Source organism: Balaenoptera musculus, chromosome 21 (genome assembly GCF_009873245.2).
Source record: "Balaenoptera musculus isolate JJ_BM4_2016_0621 chromosome 21, mBalMus1.pri.v3, whole genome shotgun sequence".
NCBI classification, from domain to species: domain Eukaryota; kingdom Metazoa; phylum Chordata; class Mammalia; order Artiodactyla; family Balaenopteridae; genus Balaenoptera; species Balaenoptera musculus.
This window is the reverse complement of record NC_045805.1, coordinates 4176828-4197543: the sequence shown is the minus strand read 5'-3', so window position 1 is coordinate 4197543 and position 20716 is coordinate 4176828.

The window sequence follows — 20716 nt, the reverse complement described above, 5'->3', positions numbered from 1 at the left end:
ATCTTACTGTTTTATTTGTACAGAGATAAAACTGTACAATTTACTTTAGTCTTTCTGTAGATTTATGTAATTTTATGTTTATGTCTCATCATTTAATAGATTTTTTCCCTTTTATTTTGCAACCAAAGGGCTCAAAATTGGTTTCTGGTAAATGAGAAACTGAAATATATGGTGAATAAGATACGCCTCCTCTTCCGGGTTGGAAAAGCAGATCCATGTAAAATTCAAAGCCAAATGGTAACCTTTTTTCTTCTCTCAAACTTTAGATTTTTGAATCTTTAATTAGGTGTGTTGTGGTTCACATTGATTCATCTACCGTCTATTAATTGAGCATCTACCATGTGGCAGGCATTGTGTTCGATGCTGGGGATACAACAGTGAGCAAAGCTCTTCTCTAATGAGCTTCTAGTTTAATTGGGGAGGTGAGGACCAAAAATAAACATACAAACAAGCCAATATAATGTCCACATGATGGTGATAAATGTTTAAAAGTACTATAAATCAGACAAGGAGAACGATGGGGCGTGCTCTTTTAGGATGTGCTCTCTGAAAGGGTGCAATTCAAGCCTCTAATGCCTGAGGCAAGAAAGTGAGTTAATGAGGCTATCTATGGTGAGAGATTTTCAGGCAGAAGTGACAAGTTCAAGGTCCTGAAACCATAGCATCTTAGGGAATCAAAGAGACAGAAGACAATAAACAAAGAGGTGAGTGGAAGGAGGTGAGGTCAGAGAGGTATTAGGGGTCAGGTCCTTTAGGCACCATAACCTCTAGTGAGGGCTTTACACTTCATTGAGTAAGAGGAAGTCTTTGGGGATGTTAGCAGTAGAGAAGCAGTATTCAACCTTACTAGATTAGATTTAGCTTCACTCTACATTGTTTAGAACAGACTTCATGAAGGAAAATGCTGACTCAGAAAAACATCTTAGGATGAGAGTATAATAATAATTCAGTCAGAGAAGATGGTGATTTGGACTAGTATGCTAGTAGTGGAGATCTGAGGAATGGCCAGTGCTGGATGTACTTGAAGGTACACATGCCAGGATTTTCTGGTTTAATGAACTTCAAGATTGAAATTATTCCTGGTATTTTTTTCCAAAGCTATTGAAAGAATACAGATAAAATTTACTGAGTTGGGGGAACTGGAGTAGGAGCATATTTAGAGAGGTGATTATGAGGGTTCCATTCTGGATATATGAAATGTGAGTAAAGCATCATGATGAAGACCAGGGCTGTCTAGCCAGAATATCTAGGTTAAAATTCAAGCTCTGCCATTTGCCAGGTGATGCTTTGGGAAAGTTTCGTACTCTTTCTTGCTTTAGTTTCCACATATTTAGAAAGGTAAAAATCATAGCACCTACCCAACAGCGTTATTGGGAGTCTATGTGCGTAAAAACACAGAAAATACTTTGTAGAGGGCCTGGTACATAATGAAGATTCTGTAAGAGTTGTTATTACATACAAGGGGACATTTTGAATAGACAGCTGGATATATAAATCTGAATTCAGGAAATGTTTCAGCCAGAAATACTATTTAGAGAATGCTATGGTCTGAATGTGTGTGCCCTCCTTCAAATTCATATGTTGAAACCCCCAAAGGTGATGGTGGGCCAATAAGGAAGTACTTGGGTCATGAGGGCAGAGCTCTCACGAATGGGATTAATTCTCTTATAAAAGAGACTCCACAGAGCTCTTCCATCCCTTGCCCCATGTGAGGACACAGCAAAAAGGCACCAACTGTGAACCCTGAAGAGGGCCCTCACCCAACCATACACCCCAATCTCAGTCTTCCAGCCCCCCCAACTGTGAGAAGTAAATGTTGGTTGTTTATAAGCTACCTGGTGTGCAGTGATTCGTGATAGTAGCCTGAATGGACTAAGGCAGAAACCATCAACCACCTACAAATTATATTTAACGTCACAGAGTGGGATGAACGTACCCGTGGGCTAAGTGTAGGCTGAGGGAAAACAGAACTTAAGGAAAGTCAGGAAGATTAAGAGAACCCACAAAGGAAACGGGTATGAAGACTCCAGTGGAATGGAAGGAGGACCAAGGGGAAAAGGAAGGGTGAGTCAAATCCTGGAATATAGGTGAGAAATGTGTTTCAAGAGGCAGGAAGTGATCAGCTGTATCAACTAATGCTAAGAGTGGAGTAACGTGAAGATAGAGATGACCATTGATTTGGGAAAATTATATGTCAGTGGTAGCTTTTAAGAATGACTCCAAGAAATGGTGAGGATAAAACTGATGGGAGTAACTTTAAGGGAGAATTGGAGGAGAGAAAGTAGAGCCGGTGAGTTCAGAGACTCTTGAGAAGACTTAACTCTGACGAGGAAAAGCAGAATAGGGCAGTGTCTGGCCAGCATGCAAATCCGAGACAGAAGGCTTCAGTTCTTATTTTAAAGATGGCGGATACCACACACCTCCCCCCACAGGTATACACTGTATTTACGTATGGTATGGGAATTAGTCACAGGGCAGTGGAAAGCTTACGTTGCAGGAGGCATAGAGAACAACAGAGACAGGACTTTGCAGAGGGGAAAGGAGATGGTGTCAGCTCTGTGTCACGTATGTGACAGAAGAACAAAGCAAAGCATCAACGTCCAGTCGCATGTAGGTTAGTATCTGCGTGTCCTGGGAGGATATAGATGTCTCTGTTCTTATCGTTTCTTTTTTCTTAGTGAAAGGGTCAAGGTCATCACCTGAGAATGAGAAGGGGTGACAATGTTTAGGCAGTTGGAGGAGAAAAGAGAAGGTAGGACACAGTCATCTACAAAAGTGGAAGACAGTTTACTAAGAAAGCGCATCGCTCTACAAAGCATTTGTAATGCTCACTTCCAGGCTGTCATGCTAAGCTGTGTTTCCCCACACACAGTGTCCATCACTGTATAAGCAGATAGCTGGGATTTTTAAACACCGATAAGGTTTTCTTCAGGGAGAACAGTGATAAAAGGGGTGAATTGGGCAGAAGTCATGGGAAGTCAGAATCTTCTGTCACATTCAATGGTTTCTGACTCACTTTGTTGAAAGGACGTTACAGTATTTCAAGTAACTATTTATCTATTATTGTTAACTCTGTTTGGAGCCAAGCACTAGAAATTGATGAAAGAATGCATGTTGGTATAATATTACCAGGAAAAATTAGATTTTTTTGTTATGCAATATAACTGAAAGTACGTTGCATAACATATTCTCTAGAAAATATGCATCAAATAAAATGAAGAAACACATTATCTAATTTTGATTTTAAAATTTGTTCAAAGAACAGTAGGTATTTGAAAACTGATGTATGGAAGTAGGTTTTATATATATGATAAAAACTACATCTGGTGTTTGAGGGTATGAATCAGTATAGAACCCAAATGCATTTTTTTCTAGCAAACAAAAACTTGACCTATGGAATTTATTTAACTTTGAATTCCTCATATTGTCAATGAAAACATTGGGACCAGATGATCGTTAAATGCCAGACAGGTCAAATTTCTGCCAGCATCTAGTTTTAGAAAGGCCCATCTTTGGGGTGGGAGGATAAAAATCTTTAAGTGCTAACAACTCAGAAAAAAAAATTGTCCTGTACACATAATTCAATTTTTTTTTTTCTAAAAATGTTGAAAGCCTGGGAGAGAGCAGAAAAGGGAAATGACTAACTTGGCAGTCAGTGCAAATTGTTCTCTTATACTTGAAGGCAGGCTACAGAAAGAACACTAATCCTTAACAGAATTCTCTGTTGCCCATTCCCCTGAAGTTAGGCCTGGGTGGGATGGCCCTGGAACAGAGATACAATGTTGTTCCTTCTCCCTAATATTTCTTTGTGAATTAAACTCACTCCGATGGTCATTCGCTGCAGTTATTCAACACACGGGGATATCGTTATTCAGAAATAAAACATTTTAAAATTTAGGAATGCACCAGTTGAATTCAAACTATTTTAGTGACTTCAGATTTCATAGCCATAAATGTTTGATAGGTTTCGGTCTTAAAGACAAAATTCCATATTCTATCTATCTACCAACTGCCATGAACAATAAATACTAAAAAGCTAGTAGGCTTTAAAAAAAAAAAAAAAAAAGTGACTACTTCCAAATCTATTATCATTACCTTGCTGTTTTTTAGCCAAAATTTTTGTTTCTGAAAAGTTTATCTTTCTTTTGATAGTATTTTAAATTTTATTTATAAAATATAATGCATGTCTTGCAAAGCAAACTATATTATCCAGGCTGCAAGGAACTTTGGAAACTTTAGTAAGAAGCAAAGCAAGCTGTCAGACATTTCAGTAATTGAATTTCTTTGAGAACTGCCTTGGTTTGTCGGCTTTGACTTCACTGTCAGAAGAAAATAAAATAACTAGGGAATTCATCTGAGATAACACCAGGGATATCTTGATAATGCTAAGGCAAGAAAACTAAGTGTTTTCTCAGAAGCTCTTTGCATTCGGATACCCTCAGCTAGTATGTGCGAGATCATTTTAGCCTTGAGTCTTTATTATCTGATGCTGAGGTCTGAGATTAACTAATGACCTGTCAAATGGCAGTACATAAGCCTTTCTTCTGGTATTAGGATGCACGCCATCATTACTTAAAGTGCCCAATATACTCTTTGTCAATTACTTTATAAGTGCAATTCATATTTTACTGCTTCCGCACACGGATTGCTTGTAAAATGTTTAGTGGTTAATTAGCCTGGAAGGAAGTCCAACTTATGAAAACCCAGATAGAAGAAAAAAAATGTCATAAAAGTACTGGCTTATTCTCCTGTTCTTATCTGATAGAGCAATGTTAACCAGATCCCTTTGGAAATTTACCTTTGACTACTGTGCGGCCTTCTCTATAATCAGCTCCAGAAATTTTCCCCTGTGGTTTTCCCCTTTGGCGTGGGCTTTCCTCCAAAGGACTTGAACGTATTAAGAAGAGATTGACAGCTCTCCTAACAACCGTAGATGGTGCTAACACTAAAAGGAAATATAGGTCTTGAGATCTTTCTGTCCTGAGATCTGAAATATCAAACATGAACATTTAACCATGAATGAAACCAGCACTCGTTATTATGTATGAGTAGATTGACCTTGAGTTTCCATTAATCAGTTAGAGGAAAATTTACAGAAAACCCATAAAACTACATGTATAGAAATATTATAAAACTATTTTTATAGTCATGAAGATGTCAAATTAAAGAATTTCAATACAAAATACCACATTGGCATATAAATTATTCATTTACTGTTCAACGTTACTACATGGTCTGATAAAAGTACTAGAAAATCCTTAAATTAACAAAAATGGTTACATATGTTTTTCACTTTATTCTGAAAGGGAGGAATATATTTTTGTTCTGTACACATTGGCAAAATCAATTATACAGTGTTTGTTAGCTTAAATATAAGAAATTCTTAAGGTCGGTAGCAGACATAGATGGTCATTAACCCCTTCTTCTGATATGAGATTGATTATATGAAAACCAGATAACTAAATTCAACTTAGGCAAATGGTTTCAAGTTGTGTTTTTTTTTAACCCCAGTTCAATTGGCTGTTCATACTGGGTAACCTGGAGTTGAGAAAGGGCCCTGTCCTGCTATGGCAGGTACCATAGTGCTTTCCTCATTATAATCTTAGATACCTCAGTCCACGAAGGATCTGCTGTATTTTGTTTATAACTCAAAAATATGAGGATGTACTCTAGGGGGTTTGGGTGAATTCAGTACATGCTTCTTCTTAGGTTCACGAGAAGGCATAATTTTCACACTGTCTTGGGGGAAAAAATTAACATAGAAACTTCCTTTCATTAAGACAGTAGAATTCTATATTAAGTAAATTAATCTTGTTCCACTACCCACAATAAAAAATATGTATATGCAACTGAAATAAGAAGAAGGGGTTTGTAAATTCATTGTTCTTTATCCTCTGGATGAATTTTTATGTCTTCAACTGGGCAGTTACTATTTAGCATTAAGACCACTTTTTCTGTTACCTGGCCATCAAATATCTCAAAAGTCATAGAGTGAAAACATGTTGGAGAATGCATTAGTACTATTTAGCTCATCTTTATGAAATAAGTTTCACATTTTTATCAATTCCAACTAGTATATTGCTATTAGTATTCATCAAACATTGCATTTGTTGGCTTTATATGACAACAGGAAAAAATTCTGGCAAGATTTATACCCTTAATTTAAAGAGAAGACATTTCTGATTAAAGTGCTATTTCATACCAGAAGAAATAATAGATGTCTATTAAGGCATATGTGTGCTTTATAGGTCTACTGTAAATTTTTTTAAATTAATTAATTAATTTATTTTTGGCTGTATTGGGTCTTCATTGCTGCACGCAGGCTTCACATTGTGGTGGCATCTCTTGTTGCGGAGCACAGGCTCTAGGCATGCGGGCTTCAGTAGTTGTGGCCCGTGCGCTCAGTAGTTGTGGCTCGCAGGCTCTAGAGCACAGGCTCAGTAGTTGCGGCGCACGGTCTTAGTTGCTCCATGGCATGTGGGATCCTCCTGGACCAGGGCTTGAACCTGTGTCCCCTGCATTGGCAGGGGGACTCCTAACCACTGTGCCACCAGGGAAGTCCGAGGTCAACTGTAAATTTTAAAAAGTAAGTAATATCAATAAAACATCACACATTATTAATTTGAGTTTTAAAATGGAATTTTAAGTGCCCTTTGTTTCACATAGTGATGCAAGTTGAAAAAAGCCAAGAAAATTATTTGGATAAATGTCAACACTCTACATGTGTATATAATAGCAGTGATAGAATAATGCTATTATTTTCTGATTATAATGACCATAAACCCCTTGTGTTAAATATTTTTAATAGATTAGAAAATAAAATCCACCCACAGTGTTATTCAGAGAGATATTCAATTGCGTACATGTATAATATTACATCCTACATAATACAAGTAAATCCTACTTTCCATGTAGTTCTGCATCCTCACTTTTTTTCAGTTCAAATTTTAAGAGAAAAATACGTTGAAGCTTATTATGTGACTCTTTGATGTTGGTCCAGGTACAATTCTTTGGAGGATTAAAATAGAGCAGTAAGGACTGTTTGGATATGCCTCCAAGAGTCAGGAAAGTTATATGGCTAAATGCTGAAGCTGTTTCTTGGACTATTCAAGATATGCCCCAGCAGAGAGCTCAGCTGAGTCTTCTTAGGTTTGTTAGGAATGCACTACCTTCCAGTAGAGACTTTACTGCTACACTAAAAGGCTTGAACCTTTGGGTTGTTTTGGACTCTGGCTCTCTACCTGGTGTTTCTTCAGGGTCTTCAAAGAGAGACCTCATGCGGTGCCCCCCCCAGGCTGAGGATGCAGCTTCAGAAAATACCTGAGTTGGTTATGGTACCTGTAACTCTGAGGGCACAGTTTGCTCCTCTGTGTAGAGTTTAGCCCTTGGGTGTATGTTGTTTGCCTTTGAAATCTTCCCACTTTATCCATTTTCCGTTTGTCTATTTAGCTAATGTACTTTATTATTTGATCTCATTTATAAATATTGAAAAATAAGTACTTAATTCTCAGAATGACTGGAGATCAGCAGAATCACTTGGCCCTTTAAGAAGCACCTACCTCTCCTTCTGTCACCCTAGGGGAATTTTTCAACTTTAAATCAGCCTCAGTGATATATTAGGAATCTGTTACTCAGTATAGTGCCCTGTGACTGAAAAATCTCCCCTGAAAGTCAGCAAGGAGAAGATAAGGAAGAAAAGGAAATTCTAAGCATTTGATATGCATGATCACACCTGATTGTTATGACAATATTATGTGTGTATAATGTGATTATTCTCATTTAACAGATGGTAAAAATGAGGCTTAGAAATTGCCCAGAGTTATAGTGTTAGCAAACAATAATACCAGTATTAAAATCCAACTCTTATCTGACATCAACTGTCCAGCTTTTAGCCACTGGAAAACTGTTATCTCCTTACCCACGAACAGTCCAGTCTCATTATGAAAACACACAACATCTACTTTTGTCATGATCAGGCCATAAAAACACAAAATAAAGAAATGGGAAGGAAGTCCCATTCAGGGAGGAAAACATCATTGTAAATGATGGCGTCCAACTCTTGTAGGTGACATAGTTCTCATCTGCCAATTCCTCCTTGGAAAGTAAACAACAAAGTACCCAAAATCAGGATCCTGGATTCCTTTGCGGCCAGTATGCTGCAATTGACTTGTTTTCAAACTGAGTGGTCCAGTGGATTACTAAAAAGAGATTAGGTTTACAATCAATGCAAAATGGGTTTTAACCTGCACAGGCTCTTACTGGCCTGTGGCAGATTAATTTCTTTGATGGATTTAGACATTTATAAGATAAAATAATATTTATCTTTCACATTTATAAAGAAAAGCACAGAGTAGGTGTTCAATAATTGATAGTTATTGACAGGTTATTATAGTTATTGTTATTATTTACTTTCTAATTAAGTCTCTGGGAGGAGGATTTCCTCACTCCACTTTTTATAGAACTTAAGTGGAAATTGACAAGAGGTTGAATAATTTTTAAGAGATTTTTAATAAATATATATACATATCTAGGAATACATGTAGGAACATATATATATATATGACATTCTATATAGTTGAACAGAAGCCCATAGACTACAGATGTTCAGATTCTCCCTATTATGTTTTGCTCCAGCTGTCCTCAAAGAAATTTTTAGATCATAAAACATTAAATCAGGAATTTTCCCTGTACTATTCACCTCGAGACATGAACAGAAAACTATGATGGTCAAATTACAGCCACTCCATGGAAACTGGCAAACATATGGAAATGAGGGCCTCAATATTTTCCTGCTTGGTTTAATGCTATTTTTAATCAAGGTTTTTCAGGGCCAGAAGCTTGTGTAATTTTATGAGCTGTTTTTAAGTAGAAAAAGCACAAAACTGCAAATAAAAAACTAGGGCTTTGGATGGAGCCTTGGCACTAGAGCTGATATAGCATCAGCTTTATTTAGAATCTTCCTCAAGATCCAGAGTCTATCATATTGAAAATTCTTCCCCATTTGTAGAATCTGTTTAGTTCCCTTTACATTACCGATAAATATTACCTACAATGGCTTTTGTTCCCAAACCTTGTCTCTGTTACCACGCCGAAGTCCAACCCCACTTTCCCCATCATATTGCCCTCCTTCAGTCTTGAGTTTCTCCTTCCTCACCTGATCACCTATTGAAAGTTTCTAATCTTTCGTACCAAAGCAGTCATCAAACTAGCTATGTTTCATTTATCTCAACTTGAGTGGTACTCTAACCACACAGCAATGACTGCGTGTGAGATGTTCAGAAAATGTGTGTGTGTGTCTCTCTCTCTCACACACACCTTAGACATTTGCCTGATGGCTGGGGAAGATAATCAAAAGGTTTTCCATGAGTGTTGATCCACAGTTATGCCATCAAAAGGTCTCTAATGGCAAGTTGGAAGCATAGCTTGAAAAGAAGTGAGGTGAAAAGCCAGGATGGTTGGTCTACAGTAACTATAACTGAAGGTCCAAGGAGGACTGTATGAGTGGGGGGAAAAAGGAAGAAGTATCATAAATATATTCTTAAGAGATAAAATTGGTGGAGCTTGGATATTGATTAGAATTAGAGAATGCAGGGGGAGGGGATTTAGAAAATTAAGTTATATTTATCATGTTTCTATCTTAAGGATCTAATTGGATAATGGCTCCAGCAAATGATATATAGAATTTGGAGAAAAAATGTGCAGTTTTATAGGTAGAAGAAAACCTTTGTGGGAGCCTCGCTGAAGTTTGTGTATGATTGAGATATTTGTCTACAATATGTGATCTCAGTTGGGCACACTTTAAAATGACCTTAAATTGATTCAGAAAATTCTGGTTCTCTTCTCTGTAGCACTTACACTGTGCAGAATACAGATTAGACTTCTCAATCTCTATTGTAAAATATTTGCACTGCTATTTCAGGAATCCAGAATTCTCCTGTGCTTGGCTCATAACAAGGAGTTTAAAGTTGAAGTTGTTTTTCTTCATGCAAATGATAAGACTCATACTCAAGAAAGATAACCCAAGTTATCTTTCTACTATCCATCACACCTCAAATTAGTATAAACTTTATCATTTTTATTAGGTTGGTTGTCAAAATGCTTACCCGACTGGCTCAAACTTCTGCAGAAATGTCTTCATTGCACTATTTTTAATGTTAAGCCCTTGGTTTTATTAAGGATAGATTCAATAAGTGGACAGACGAAGAATGCTTCTAAGCTTTGCTGATAAGCTGCTGTTGAAGACCTTGTCTGTTCTGTTCTTTGTCATCCATATGAGTACCCAGGGAACACATTACTCCTAGAATTTAGGGCTGGAAAACTTTGATTCTCTTACAAAGCAGGTTTGATATTTTGATCAGAGGATGGGAAGTATGTAACTCAATTTGTTTTTGCCTGAATTCTCAGAGTTAGAATTTGTGAGCAAAGGTAATAGCCACGTTTAATGTTACACTTAGCCAAAAGCCCCAAACCCATACACACTTATTTTATATAGTTCTCATTATTCCAACTTTAAAAGTCATTCTAAGGTATAAGTTTTCTTTATAACAAAAAGTCTGAAATTTTTTGAAAGTATGTGGGTTCTAAATAAGAGATGAGTAAATCATCAAAAATTCAATAATCGTGTATTTGCTTAGAAGTGAACATACTTATATTTTTAGTTCACTCGTTTCTACTTCATCCTTCAAGAAAGAAATGGCTCAATTTGTAAATATATTGAAATCATTCCCACTCAGAATCTTGATATTGGGAAAATTTTGATTTTAATTGTTTCTTGATTACAACAGATATCTTTCCATTAGGATCATGCTTTGCTTTCATCAGTTTTTCTATAATAAAAGGAGATACAATATCTTTTTTAAAAGTTCTAAATGATATCATAGATTTTTTTTTCATTTATTTCTGCTCTGATCTTTATGATTTCTTACCTTCTGCTAACTTTGGGTTTTGTTTATTCTTCTTTCTCTAGTTCCTTTAGGTGTAACGTTAGATTGTTTGAGATTTTTCTTCTTTCTTGAGGTAGGCTTGTACAGCTATAAACTTCCCTCTTAGAACTGCTTTTGCTGCATCCCGTAGGTTTTGGATTGTCGTGTTTTCATTATCATTTGTCTCTAGGTATTTTTTGGTTTCCTCTTTGATTTTTTCAGTGATCACTGGATTATTTAGTAACATATTGTTTAGCCTCCATGTGTTTGTGTTTTTTACGTTTTTTTCCCTGTAATTGATTTCTAATCTCATAGTGTTGTGGTCAGAAAAGATGCTTGATATGATTTCAATTTTCTTAAATTTACTGAGGCTTGATTTGTAACCCAAGATGTGATCTATCCTGGAGAATGTTCCATGCGCACTTGAGAAGAAAGTGTAATCTGCTGTTTTTGGATGGAATGTCCTATAAATATCAATTAAATCTATCTGGTCTACTGTGTCATTTAAAGCTTCTGTTTCCTTATTTATTTTCATTTTGGATGATCTGTCCATTGGTGTACGTGAGGTGTTAAAGTCCCCCACTATTATTGTGTCACTGTCGATTTCCTCTTTTATAGCTGTTAGCAGTTGCCTTATGTATTGAGGTGCTCCTATGTGGGGTGCATATATATTTATAATTGTTATATCTTCTTCTTGGATTGATCCCTTGATCATTACGTAGTGTCCTTCCTTGTCTCTTGTAACATTCTTTCTTTTAAAGTCTATTTTATCTGATATGAGCATTGCTACTCCAGCTTTCTTTTGATTTCCATTTGCATGGAATATCTTTTTCCATCCCCTCACTTTCAGTCTGTATGTGTCCCTAGGTCTGAAGTGGGTCTCTTGTAGACAGCATATATATGAGTCTTGTTTTTGTATCCATTCAGCAAGCCTGTGTCTTTTGGTTGGAGCATTTAATCCATTCATGTTTAAGGTAATTATCGATATGTATGTTCCTATTACCATTTTCTTAGTCGTTTTGGGTTTGTTTTTGTAGGTCCTTTTCTTCTCTTGTGTTTTCCACTTAGAGAAGTTCCTTTAGCATTTGCTGTAGAGCTGGTTTGGTGGTGCTGAATTCTCTTAGCTTTTGCTTGTCTGTAAAGCTTTTGATTTCTCCATTGAATCTGAATGGGATCCTTGCCGGGTAGAGTAATCTTGGTTGTAGGTTCTTCCCTTTCATCACGTTAAGTATATCATGCCACTCCCTTCTGGCTTGTAGAGTTTCTGCTGATAAATCAGCTGTTAACCTTATGGGAGTTCCCTTGTATGTTATTTGTTGCTTTTCCCTTGCTGCTTTCAATAATTTTTCTTTGTCTTTAATTTTTGCCAGTTTGATTACTATGTGTCTCAGCGTGTTTCTCCTTGGGTTTATACTGTATGGGACTCTCTGTGCTTCCTGGACTTGGGTGGATGTTTCCTTTCCCATGTTAGAGAAGTTTTCGACTATAATCTCTTCAAATATTTTCTCTGGTCCTTTCTCTCTCTCTTCTCCTTCTGGGACCCCTATAATGCAAATGTTGTTGCATTTAATGTTGTCCCAGAGGTCTCTTAGGCTGTCTTCATTTATTTTCATTCTTTTTTCTTTATTCTGTTCTGCAGCAGTGAATTCCACCAGTCTGTCTTCCAGGTCACTTATCTGTTCTTCTGTCTCAGTTATTCTGCTATTGATTCCTTCTAGTGTATTTTTCATTTCAATTATTGTATTGTTCATCTCTGATTGTTTGTTCTTTAATTCTTCTAGGTCTTTGTTAAACATTTCTTGCATCTTCTCGACCTTTGCCTCCATTCTTTTTCCAACGTCCTGGGTCATCTTCACTATCATTATCCTGAATTCTTTTTCTGGAAGGTTGCCTATCTCCACTTTATTTAGTTGTTTTTTGGGGTTTTATCTTGTTCCTTCATCTGGTACATAGCCCTCTGCCTTTTCATCCTTTCTATCTTTCTATGAATGTGGTTTTTGTTCCACAGGCTGCAGGATTGTAGTTTTCTTGCTTCTGCTGTCTGCCCTCTGGTGGATGAGACTATCTAAGAGGCTTGTGCAAGTTTTTCGATATCATAGATTTTTATATTGCCTAAATATACCTACATACAAGACTACCATACATATTTTTTGTTTCCATTACATTTCTCTTTAGACTACACCCATGTTTGTGCTTTCACCTTTGCCATGCAGTTCTAATTTTTTCATTTGCCTATGAAACTTGGAGTAATTGGGTGTTTGTAGTTCAGATTTGTGGTAACATCTCAATATGCCTAACTCTTCTAGAGGCTTTGGAAAGGCTTACTTTTGGGTTGTAGATTATAGAAAAATGCTAAGCAAGAATATTTGGGAGTCGGAGCTTGTTCTATGAACTATGGCACTAAAATCAAAGAGGAAGCAATTACATAGAAGAATGTTCCATTTATGAAGAGAGAATGCAAATGTCTGTAAGTTTTAGCAAGGAAGAAAAGAGATCTTAGGATGGTGTATTAGTCTGCTAGAGCTGCCATACAAAATATCACAGAGAGGGTGCCTTAAACACATAAATTTATTTCCTCACTGTTCTAGAGGCTGGAAGTGCAAGATCAAGGTATTATCAGGGTTGGCTTCTAGTGAGGCTTCTCTTTCTGGATTGTAGATGGCAGAGTTCTTGTGGTATCCTCATATGGCCTTTTCACTGGGCATGTGCAAAGAATGAGGCAGAGAACAAGAGAGAGAACAAGAAAGAGATCAATTTCTGGTGTCTCTCTCTTTTATAATAACACCACTCCTATCAGATTAGGGCCCTATCCTTTTATTACCTCCCTAAAAGCCCTTGACTCCAAATACAGTCACATTGGGGGTAAGTGTCTCAACATGTGAATTTTGGAGGGACATAATTCAGTCCATAACAAATAGTAAGATGAGGGAAAACAGAATAAATGCAATCCAATTTTGATGTCTTGAGTTTTGTGTCCACTCTACATTGTCTAACTCTGAGACCCTCACTTCGTGGCACAGAAGGCTGCAGGGAGTAGAGCATAATTTTAGTAAGGGAGCTCAGTAAACACTGTTTTCTTTTCCCAAGTTTTGAGTCAGAAATTTTAAATACCTCGTATCTATTTGCCTTTCCATTTTGATTCCAAACAACTGGGCAGTGTTGATTATGGATACAACCATTTCAATCAGATTTATACCAAAATTTATGTACTACATTTTCCCTGAAAACACATATTCCCCCAATGAAGTTAAGCCAATTTCAATTTTGTTTTATGTTTTTTTAATAGCAGCATTTATATGTTTCTAGTTTATTCCATATTGATGTCATTAAAATAATTTTCATCAGGATAATTGCTTTTCTGGAAATTTCAAATATTTGATTTGCTGATTGTTTCTTCAGGGTATATCAATGTTTACAAACTATTACTCTTGCCATTGAAAGTTTCCTTGGTGCCATTATTTCAACCATGTAGAGTTTCTGTGGGTTAAAATTTCACAATCCAAGTTACATCTGGGTTAATACTTTCATTAATTTTTAGTCAATAAAAATTTTAATGTGTGTATTTTCAGCCCCTTCTTTTTGGGCATTAATTTTATCAGTTGGGCCAGATCTAGTTTTTTCCAGGTCTCAAATTTGCAGATTTCAGTGTTACCAAAAGATACATTTCACTTAGTTGTTTTGTTTATGGAATTTATTATTTACCCTGGGTTTTCTAGCAGAGCATAAAAGGGTAAAAAGCTGGTTTTTAATCTTAACACAACTAAGACCATTGTTTCAAATTTCAGATTTTCAAAGTATCAAAGTAAATGACAACCGCATAAAATTTTAATAATTTAAACACATAGAAATATGTGGCTATTTTACTGTTTATGGGCAAGCGAATTTGACAAGCTTTTGGAAGGCAATTTTCTGTGCCTATTTAAAATAAAAATGAACAACCACTATGATTTAGCAATTTGATTTCTAGGAATCTCTATAGAAATGATAGTTAGGTAAAAATGTACATGCAATATTATCTTTAATAGCACAAATGCAGAACAAACTTAAATATCCATCATGTGAAGAAAAATTTGCTTAGTTCATACACTGAAATTGCATCCATCCATTAAAAGAATCAGAGGTACAGATGAGCAACTCCTTATGGGGAGTTGCTGTTTAATGGGTGTAAAATTTCAGTTCTGCAAGAAGAAAAAAGTCTAGAAATCTGCTATATACAACACTGTGCCTATACTGTATTGTACACCTAAGTTTTGTTGAGAGGGCAGATCTCACGTTAAGTTCTCTACAACAATTAAAACAATGTAAGCGAGAAATAGATGAAACATCTTAGAAAGTTAATCTTGATATATCAGCTTTGCTTTGGTAGAGGTATGATGGTTATTCTTGTTTTTCCAATGAAAATTAAAGATATATTTTCAAAATTTGGGAATGAGAGTCATGAGGAGTCATTAACGGCGTTCATCAAATATTTTGGTGCAAACGGTAACAGTGCATTTCCCTACAGTCACTGAATTAACTGTGAATTTGCTCCTTATTTTGGTGAATGACATGAGTGGAAGTGACATATTAAATTTGTGTGGAACCTTAAGATTCAGTGCATGGTTCCCCATAATGCCTTCTTTCTGCCTCTGCAATTGTACAAACACAAATATAGAGTCAACTTCTGCGTGAATAAAGATAAACCTGTGATTTTAAGCCTCTGAGATTTGGGGATTATTTTTTACTTACAGCATGATCTAGTTTATTCTGATACTGATCTTAAAAGTTTTAAACGTACTCCTACCCCAGTGGGCTTGTAACAGATTTGGAGCTATTTTGCAAGTCTTCTGTCTCTTCTTGCTTTAACTCCATCCAGTGAATATCTTACCGGCATACAATCTTGTCAGTTGGCTTTACTAGACCAATGAAATGAACATTTTATTATTACTTTCATGGTTCATTCATTCTAGATTTGATATAAGCTCTTCTATCAGTCCTTATTTATTAAATTGGCAGGAGTATGGTAACAAATATTCATCGTGTCTCTGATAATTTTACCCATCAAAGTCATCAGTTTGACCCTTGTCTGAAGTATTTGTGACTTTGATATTCCAAAGTACTACAATAATTGGCTTAAACAGATGAACACAACAGAAAACATTATTGTTACTCTCTCTCTTTTGAGATGCAGGACAGACTTGATAAGTTGGCTGTCTTGTTCCCCGCTTAGCATATGTCATAGTTTTATCAATAGGTAAAGTGATATAAATATGGACACTAAAGTAAAATGTGTAGCTACAGTAGTCTCTCCCAAATGATTCTATGTGGAAGTTTGGGTTTTTTTCTTTTGTTTGTTTTTAAGAAGGGAAATATAACCATGTACACCTAGTACTGTCCTGAGAGGTCCCTAGAGCCTCTAGGGCAAAAGTCAGTAGAACCTTTGTTTTTGTCTTTCAGTAGAATCTTTGTCTTTCCAGATCCCAAACTTTTCTGTGATGACTGGCAAGCGCCTAGGTAATGGCTCTCAGTCAGGGGGTTCCACCACTAGCTGGAAGCTAGGAACTTCAAAGGGGCCAGAAACATACATTTATTGCTTTGATTTTCAGGCTTACATATATTTTGCCTACTTATATAAAACCTAAGTGCCAGCCTTGACTCTAAGTACTTTGCATCTATTGATTTAATTCTCAACAACTCTCTGAAACAGATGCCATTATCTTCTCCATAAGTAAACTGAGGCATTGAAAGATTATTTATGTAAGGTCATCTAATTTGTAAATGGATTCAAACCCAGGCAGTCTGAATATATAGGAATGTTCTCAACCAGCATGCTACATTGCCATTAAAAAAAAAAAAAAAAGTCATCCAAGACAAGTATTATCACACAGCCTAGTATTCAAAGAAGAAAATGAGATCAGCATACCCTGAAATACTGGTTGAATTCACCAAGAATACTGTGATGTCATCCTACGGATGTACTGAAATATGACAGGGGAGATACAAGAACCCAAACCTGTGTGAGTGGCAGATTTTGATATCTATTGACTAGTGCAGCCTGATGACAAAAGCTATGTAAATATGCCATTAGTTCCACTTAGCAGAATATAAATGTACAATTGTACTCATCACATTGCAGATTTAGATTGTAATCATTTTGTGATATATGCTAATGAGTTTTACCTATTTCTTGTGTTCTGAAATTTTAAATATGCTTCAATAATGAAAAGACAGTTGCACATAAAACAAGAATCTTAATGCTAAACTATAGAACTACAGCATCTCAGTACAGATAATTAGGTGAAAGTGAAAAGGAGAGGAAGCGTGACCTGTATTTATTCATTGTTGTATCCCCAGCCTAGCACAGTGCCACATGAATGAAGGCAGTGGTTATAAGCCAGGACAGTTCGTTGAAAAATGAATAATGCTATAAGAATCACACATTGAAAAAGGACAGTTTTCTTATCATACAGAAGATTTTTGTGATACCAATTCCAAACAAAAGTAGTCAGATGTTTCATTGTCACCCGTGACACCCAGACCTTGGGGCATCACAATTACCCCAAGAACCACAATTATTCTTAGGCTAATTGATCTTAAGTACGAAAAAATGTCCACCAAAGAGGAATTATTCAATATTGTTAGAACACTGAGTATTCATTTATTTTCACATAAGTTTCCACCTTCATTTTTTAAGTCATTTAACAACTATACTCAGTAATAATTGTAAAAACATTTCTTAAACTCTCTCACATCCCATCGCTTTGATACTGACTCTTCTGTCTGCCTCGTATATGTTTAAGAACTGTTGTGATTACGTTGCTTCACCTGGATAATCCAGGTGACTGTCCTATTTAAAGGTCAGCTGATTTAGCAGATGGACGTTCAACTGCCTTAATTCTAACTTGCCATATAATTAAACATATTCAAAAATTTGGGGGATTAGAACTTAGATATCTTTAGGAAGCCATTATTCTGCCTACCATAATATATATTAAAATAAGAAAATATGTTTTCTGTTTTATTTAAATAATCATTTATAATTTAAGCTGCTTTTTATTCCTTCATGTAGATCAGGGCTTCCATCTAGTACCACTGTCCTTTAGTACTGAGAGGTCTTTGAACATTGCTCATATTGCTGGTCTCCTGGAATATGACTCTCTCAGATTTTTGAGGCTATGAAGATACATTTATTTTACATTTATTTTTGAAGGATATTTTTATTGGATATAGAATTCTAAATTGACAAGTGCTTGCTAGTTTATTTATTCTTTCTCGCATCACTTAAAAATGACATTCTTCCATCTTCTGGCCTCCATTGTTACTGAAGGAGATCGTCTATCATTTATATCACCTATCCCCTATACGCAGTGTCTCTATTCTCTACTTTTAATGTTTTAAAAATTAGTTTTTTGGAAATTTCAATTAAGTGGCGCCTAAGTATGATTTTCTTTTGCCTTTTTACAATTTTGGGGCTTCCATGACCGTTTAGATTTGTGGCTAATGCTTTTCATCAGTTTTAGATATTTCCGACATTAGCTCTTCAAAAATGTTCTCCATGTTCTCTCTCCTCTTTCATCTGGTTCTCCAATTATACATGTTAATTCCACAAATCTTTGAAGCTCTGCTCGTTTAACCTGTTTGTATGTGTGTGCTTTCAGTTTATGTATTTTTTGCTGACATTCTGTGAGATTATGATGAAACCCAATGAAATCTTTATTTGTAGTATTTGCATTTTTCTTTTTTTATATATAATTTTATATAGAAATTTTCTGTTGATGTTCCCTGGCTTTTTTCCTAGCTCCTCTAACATAGTTATTCTAATTCTCTTAGAGTCCTTATCGGCTAGTTCCTACTTCTGGGGCATCTGTGGGTCTGCTCCCATTGTTATCTCCCCCCTTGATTATGAATCATTTTTCTGCTTCTTGACTCAAAATTACCAATTGCATTCCTGCCACTGTATATGTAAAATAACAGTAAGAACAAAAGGAAATAATATTCACCCAGGAAAAGAGGGCATGCCTCATCTACACCACAGGTGTTTTCTACACCACAACAGATTGCTAGTGTAGCAGCTCAGGCAGTCCAGTCGGTAGCTGAAATATTTCTGGACTTTGTCAGAGCTTTAGTTAGGCTCAGTTTGCCGCTGGATTTCACGATTTTCAGGGCAGGATTTGGACTTTTTCTTCAGCAGGGCTTGGGATCTGAGTTATTGGCACAACTCTAGATGTCTATGCTTTAGAGGCCAGTCACAAGTTTTCCAAACCAGGTTGATTTCTCTCTGCTCTACAGAGCAGTTGCTAGGTTTCGGATCACTAGGTATTTCTCTTTGCTCTTTAACCTGAATCTCTGTTCTACCCCCAGGCATTAGGAATTGCAGTGCACATGGTGGAAGCCCTTATTCTACCTCCATGCAAGATGGACGCCTCGTCCACCTGTAGGTGATGTGGCTCAGCTTTGATGCTCTCCCATCACGTTTAGTAGGCTGTTGATGTGCGTTCAGGAAGACCCTTTGTGCCTTCGGGGAGGGGTTACAGTAATTGCCTTCAGTTCTTCCCTACCCTCACCTTACCCCATGCCTACAGCAAAGGTTCTGTGGGAAAGAATTGGTGGCTAGGGACAGACCCTCTCTGTTTCTATTTTGAGTTCGAATTCATCATACAAACCACATGCAGCCATTAAAAGGTCATTAAAAGTGTGTCTGGCTTCTCCTTACCAAAATCTATGTCAGATTTGTTCTTTCTCCCACCATTCCTCAAGGACTGAGGCCAGCCTTGTGTCTTGTTTATTTTTGCATTTCAATTTCTTGACATCCAAAATCTCTGATGGTTTTTAAAACTCTGATCTTACAGCTTTTCCCAAATATTCTTATGGTTAGTTTGGAAATTATGTTCTATTGGGAGTGTCTACATTTTAACTGAAAGCAAAAGTGCCCTTTGGTAAAATTTTCATTTTGTCTTTGTTGACTTATCAGAGCAGTTTTGAAAAAAAAATGTAATTGCTATTAAAATTAAAAATAGGTCTAATTCTCCTTCATATTCTATTCTGTGTACTTTAGTAGCTGGAAATACAGCAATGGTTCACTGCTTTTATTTCCAAAATGACACTGTTTACTGTTAAATTTGATAAATTTAATGTCACCTTTTTCGGTGTTTAGCCCATTTTGCTTTGTGTATTCCATTTATATACCAAAATAGCTACAGTGTGCAAAATAGTGGGTGTAAATTTTGCACACCTTATTAATAATGAATATATAAATCAGCTTATGGACATGGACTTACATCTATGGAAGATGCTACCAGGTGGCAATGCTAACGTGTAAATCTCCATAATACCTAATTATAGCCCTTCAATGTCATGGTGTAGAAAATCATCAGGGCTCCAAGACAATATATGCCTTCATAAAAATAACCAAGCATTATTAGTAAATTGCCTTCTATTAGAGGAGTGTGAACTTGAAAATGCAAAAGAAGCAAGAATTAAAATATATTTATATATTATCCTGTGTGATAAAATTATTTAAGGAGACAAAAATACATGTGGATGATTAAGATGACAGAAATAATTAGAGGGGAATTCAGAGAAAAGTAAATCAGATAGACACAAAGTTAAATCACAAACAATATAAAATGAGCTGCTATACTCATTTTGTAATATGGCAAGTAAGTTGAACTCTGGGCTGTCTAGTGTTTCACTGTGTCAGCAAGGTTTTTACTTGTAATTAGAGTGGCAGAAGTTATGCATTTAGATTACATCATAATCGGGAAATTGTTTTAATTCCTGGAGCTTCAGATGTTTCCTGTGAAGACAGGTGATTT